Here is a 6,304-nt window from a genome sequence, read left to right on the forward strand (position 1 = left end):
TTTTAATGTCACTACGTTTGAAGCTGCCAAAATAAAAGAAGCAAGTCTATTGTGGAGTCACTACTGTGTAGGAAATACTGGTCACCAGGTTCCTGGCTTGGAAGGCAGGAGCATCTCAGTGCACCAAAAGTTACAAGTGTTCGTAATCAGTGATGCAATAAATGTGAATCCATCACATTAGACACTGTTTCCTATTTTCTGATGGGCATGGAGCGTCCAATTTATTTTGGACTTTCAAGTTTGCGATCACTCGTAACTTCTTCGTGCCGGGGGATGTGAGGGCATTGATGATCATAAATGACCTCTTGAACCACAAGCTGGACGTGACTCCGGCAGCAATGTGTGACACAAAGTCTGTGGAAGTATATTGTAAGATTTCACAACTAATTATGAAGTATTTGTAAAGAGATCCTTTTTGTTGTGTGGGCAGAGAGAGAGAGCTTAGATTCACTAAGATACTGAATATAAACTCTGACTTGGAGATTTATTGCATGGAAGATGAGAGATATCTTAGTGTCAATATGTGTGGGCACGATGGGACGATTCTTTACACTATCATTTGTTTTTCTGTTTCTTTCACTCTTTTTTCATGGCATAGCTAGAAAATGGCAGATTCTACGTGCACAGTATGCACCCAACAGCTTCGTACCATCTTTTGTGAGACTCGGTTTCATCACTGACAAGGAATGCTCAGCGACTTACTCAAACCAAAGCATGTTTCCACGTAACAAACATTGAGATCCCATGCATCCCTCATACCGTATTTGTGGCTATATGATTAAAGGACGCACACGGAATAAAAGCATGCACACAAAAACACTGCAAGCACTCACATTTGACCCATTTCTGCCCCAGCCCCAACCCCAACCCCAAACCAATCTTCCCAATTCTTGCTTGCAAGACTGACTGCAACTGCAAATTTGAAAACAGAGAGAAAAACACAAACAAAAACACATCAAGATGGAACGTCTTCAACTCAAGCTTCTCGACTTAATCTCCTTTTTATGGCAAATCCGGCGATGACAAACCATGGTTTTATCTGAAGAGGAGTGCCATAAGACTCCTTTCACCAGATGTGTAACTCCATGGCCCCTTCCTTATCCCTAGTCTCTCTTCCATATCTGCAATTTTTTTTAATGTAATGTAATGAGATATTAGAAAGTTTATAGGCTTTTAGTCTTGCCTAGCTAGACTATATTGTAATGTTGATAATAATAATAAAAAAATAAAAATCTTGCAAATGCTGCGTGTTGACATTCTCTTTTCCAACATTTTACAAATCACCCGGACAGTTCTGTGACTAATAATGAGTTAGTTGTCATGTTTGGACCCGAGATAAATTCAGTTATTTAGGATCGACATATTTGATAAGGCACTGTCCTGTTTTCATGGGAGTATGAAATGAATACTAGTGAAAATAAAAAAAGTTCTCATGCAGTGCAATTTAGATTTTTTTAAAAACGTGTATCCACCAGATTTCTTAGGCGGGTTACAGCTAGTTTGTTTCTTGCATACTTTTTAAGATGAAAAAACTAGGGCATTAGTAAATTTCAAGACATATACTTGATGTACTCTTACCGGGCTTATATATCATTGTATAATCTCAGAACATCCCCAAACCCCCCTCCCCCTCCCCCACCCCCAACCAAGCTCTTCCCTAGTAGACTAGTCTGGTCTCCATCCTTCAGTGCATAAAATTTCAATCTCTATGCAAAGACATTCCCTGCTACTGTGATGTGATTAGAAATCAAGTGTATATCCCCCGTGCAGTGATGGTGTAGTGTGTCGATCAAGAAGAAAGTGTTTTGTACGTAGCTGCAGACAGATAGTAGTGGCCATATGTGACCATTATGAAGTGCACTTATATCATACATACGAAGGCAGAGTACATTGTTTTGTGCAGTCACTGTTATGTTCTGTGTCTGATTAGCATTAACAATTTAGTGTTAGTGGTGGGTTAAACTTATACACCCCATAATGACAAAAGCTTCCTTTTTTCCTCTCTTTTTTTGGTAAGATAAAAATTAGGGGCATTAGGGGGACTTCAAGTATGGCGTAGCATGGAGCAAAATCTATATGCATCATAATATATATTCCTTCAGTTCAGTATATTGTCATGCTTTAGTGAGTGCAAGAACGACCGTGTGTAGCCTGCCTTGTGTTTCTGAGGATGGAATGAGTGCTGTCATTTGGACTGAAGGGGAGTCATTCAGTTTACCAAATAAATAAATGAGAGAAATATATGCATAGATAAAGATGACCATGTTAATGAGGTGATCATGTGAGTTGGCTGCATGCAATATCTTGAGTATATTTTCTTTTATGATTGCATTCTTCGGGTTACACCACAGACATGCTTGGTTGTGTAAACAGGTGGGGATGTCTAATAACTTCCATACAGTGTATCATCTCAGTGCCAAGTTAGTGAGTTATTGATGTAAAGGTTTGGTGATGGTCAAGTAACGTGGCATTCTGTGGCTTCCCAGTGGTTGAAGGTCACCTTAGTAAAGTCTCAACCATCGAGATTGCTAAATTTTGGTAGAATATATCTTTATGTATTTCTGTTAGAGACAGTATTTATTTATCCTTTTGAATGGGGGAGGGGGGTGGATGGTTTGGGATATGCGGAACTTTTTTTTTCTTTATGGCCAATTGCTTCAATTCTTTTTGTCGAAAGATGTAACTCTATCCTCTATATGGAGCCCGCCCAAATCTCCGTTGAAATTTGTGTGAAGGTGGTTTCGCTGTATGAAATGGACAGTTACATTGCTCTGATGATAATAGTGATAAGATCACTTTTAAGATTAAGCCATCAAACATCATTAGCCACCTGTGCAGTCATGAACAGTACAGTCAACTCTAGCTCTGTGTATTATGGGTCCCAGGGGTAACCTTTATTCCGGCTTGATTGTCAATTATACACTTGTGTGTGTGTTTTCCAAAGTTAACTGAAAGTACCAAATAATCTCCCATTTCCCTTCCCCACCTCCACCAAACCCCCATATTTTCACTCCATACTTACAGGTATCCTCCAACAGTTATTAGTCGTGGGGTACCTTAGTAAAAAAATGTCACATTGCCACTGTCGAGTGAATGCCATGATATTTTGTACCAGTCAGTGTTCTCTTACGGGAGGCTACATCAAACCAGTGTTTTCCGTGCTGCCCAACGATGGTGCGGAGCGAATGTCATGGACCAGTAGACCACGTCTATTTCAGATAAGGGTGATGAGTGCTGCATGTAAAAACCGATACACACTGTGGGTTGGAAGTTACCAAATACCATCTCCAGTGGCCTGGTGGACAACGGCACTGATAGGCAAGCAGGGAATGGACCCATTGAAGTGCATTACAGAGAAATGGAATATCAAAATGTATGAAGACTCAGAATATCTTACCTCGGGAGTTTTCCCCCATTCCTGTGTTTTGTTTTGGTTTCATTGAAATGTCTCACCTCCAGTAATACTGGAATCACATTGTTATTTTGTTCTCCTTCAACAAGTCTCCTCTGTTTGTGGTCCAAGCTGGTATTCTGTGAGACTAGTGATATCAAAGAATGGATGAGATAATCCTTGATTGTACAATGAACATATATGGGTGAATATACTGCCTGAATGGGATTGTCTTTAAAAAGTGCATGTAGAAACCCAAAAACAGTTGTTTGTATTGAAGAGCAGTTCAGTGGGTGCTTTTTCTGTGCCGACTTCACACATTACTGCTCTTGAAGTACTCGACAGGGCTATTCCAAGGCTGTAAGAGACATGGCATATCCTGTTGCAATAGAGTAGTTTTCATGTTTCAAGCTAAAACTTTTTTTTCAGGAAAAAAACAAGAGACAAGTATGGGTGAGCATGTGATTCAGGTATCTACAATTGTAGGATTTAACTAGTTTTTTCTTTTCTTTTCTTTTCGGTAGTAGCAATGTCCTGTTTTTATGGACATTTCTATCAGAGACACTTCATGCCTACCCAAGCATGTGTACACATTATGTCGTACTTGTGACATACACTTCCAAGGTCATATGAAAATAAATATGTATGTATGAGCCTGCTGTTACGTGATATTTAAATTTGACTTCTTTTGTATTTTTTTTTCCTCCTTCTGTTACATTCTAAGTATCTTGAAGAGCATGTTATAATTTATCTGATTCAATCAAATGTCATTTTGTATTATCAAAAATTGTTCTCTCTCTCTCCGTTATTCTCCATGTGCCCAAACCCTTGTGGGAAGACATAAATCAATTCTCTCTCATTTATCAGAGAGTCCAGTGTAAGACCTATGTTTGAATGCAGTGCTCATCTGCCTATCTCGTAAAGAAAATAAAACCATCAAAATTCTTATAAAATGCTGTAGCCTTCGTTGATGATTACTTGTGTTTCGATTTTACAGTTGATAGATTTTTTTTTCTTCATGCTGTTCTGCTTGAAGACACCATGAAGCATGTTAGGGCTAATTTCGACCCGGCGATCTGTGCTGTGCCAGCGACCCGACTGTTTAGCATAATCCAATTCAGGTTGCAAAATTATCTATATATCTTCATACCCTTAACTGTTTGGCTATATAACAAAATTTTGATCAAATGAATAGAATATGACCGCCGGTCCCGAGGACTTCGTTGTTACAGGAGAGCACTGTTCTCACTTCAAGACCATGCACATGCACATATACACACACAAATCAACACAAAACAGGCAGACGGGTTTCTTACGTGATGATCCCTAACAAAGACTAATGCCTCTTGTTTTGTCTTCTAAAATGACCACTTCATTCAGTATTCCTCAATGATCACCCATCTACACTGATTGCTTTAGTTAGCACACAGTATCAACCACACATATCGTGCCATACAGAGAAGAAGAAGAATATGACAAATAAGAGAAGAAGTGATCGCTCTGACCTCATGAATCAGATACTCTTTCATGATAATTCATATCAACATCCCCCTCTCCTTCTCTGGTTGCCTCCCATAATTTCCCCAAATTTTACAACTACAAGGTGTATACCAATACAGCATAGTGTAGGACCAAGGAGGTTTGAGAGATGGAATTACAACTGACTATAATTATCCAATCAGCTTTCAGTTTTCTATGGATGGACAAAAGAATTCCACAGGTGCATTTGTGCCTTTGATGTTCGATGCTTGAAGCCGCCATCTTTCTGAGCAATCTAAAGATTCATTTTTAACGCTAACATAATATCGGGTATATGCTGCTCGTTTATATATCAAATGCAATGAAATTTCACCTGATAAAGCATATAAAACAAGTCAATTCCGTTCGAAAATATGTGCAAAAGTGTAAATCTGAGCTGTATTTTGTGAAAGTATTTGAAATTTTACCCTCATGGAAAGCCGGTTTTATCACTTTTCTCCTTATTTCCGCCAAATGAAGCTAATATGGTATCATCTTCAAGTATAGTTCTTTATAAATTAATATGTCAGATTAGCATACAGACACGTACAGTCAAGTAATTTTGATATCTATTTCAGCAATATTTGAGCAATTTTTATTTGCGCACACACGTGCCTTTACCATTGTCTACCACCCATCGTTTGTAAATAGGGTTAGCGAAAAGTAATTACCATCACAAAGACATATCTTCCTTGGAAAGTGGCTGGTGATTATGCAATGAGACACGAGTCAATTGTCTTCGCATCTGAGCGGCAGATCCAGTTTGACACATACTTCAAATATTTTTGAGTGGCGGCTTCGAGCATGGGATCAAAGCAAATAAGACTTTTGTGACTCCATTTCTCGAACCTCCTTGGTAGGACCATATCAGTGTCAACACCCATGCATACAGGCACCCATCAGAAGCTGAGAACATAAGGACACAATAAAGAAGTTTGTCAAATGGAAACACAAACATTTGTATTGTCTGAACCATATGCTAAATCCAACATTCATAACATTCCGTTACAAATACAAGGGAATAGTGATTTTGTCAATCAAAACTCAGTCTGGTGTGTCAGACTTTTTTTTTAAATTCATTTTTATTTCAATGTGAACGATAGAACGAGATAACCATACAAAAACTCATCCATGTCTTGTGAGCTTAGCTCCAACCCTTAACAGCATGGCTGCCTTCTTCTTCTAGCATTAAATTATTGCAAAATAAAAATTACCTCACAAAGGATATTTTAAAAAAACCAACAAAATAAATTTAGTTTTCAAACAGCATTAACTTGGGATGAATTCCAGTCTCATATCTTGTTGACACAATGACAGAATAATAAATTTACCTTGCATTGCAACTACACCATGTGAGAATCATTTTACTCTTTAAACAACTTGATATGCTCTTAG

This window comes from Diadema antillarum, unplaced genomic scaffold (assembly GCF_040938485.1).
Source record: "Diadema antillarum isolate AM-2024a unplaced genomic scaffold, OU_Dant_1.0 seq00001813_RagTag, whole genome shotgun sequence".
NCBI lineage: Eukaryota > Metazoa > Echinodermata > Echinoidea > Diadematoida > Diadematidae > Diadema > Diadema antillarum.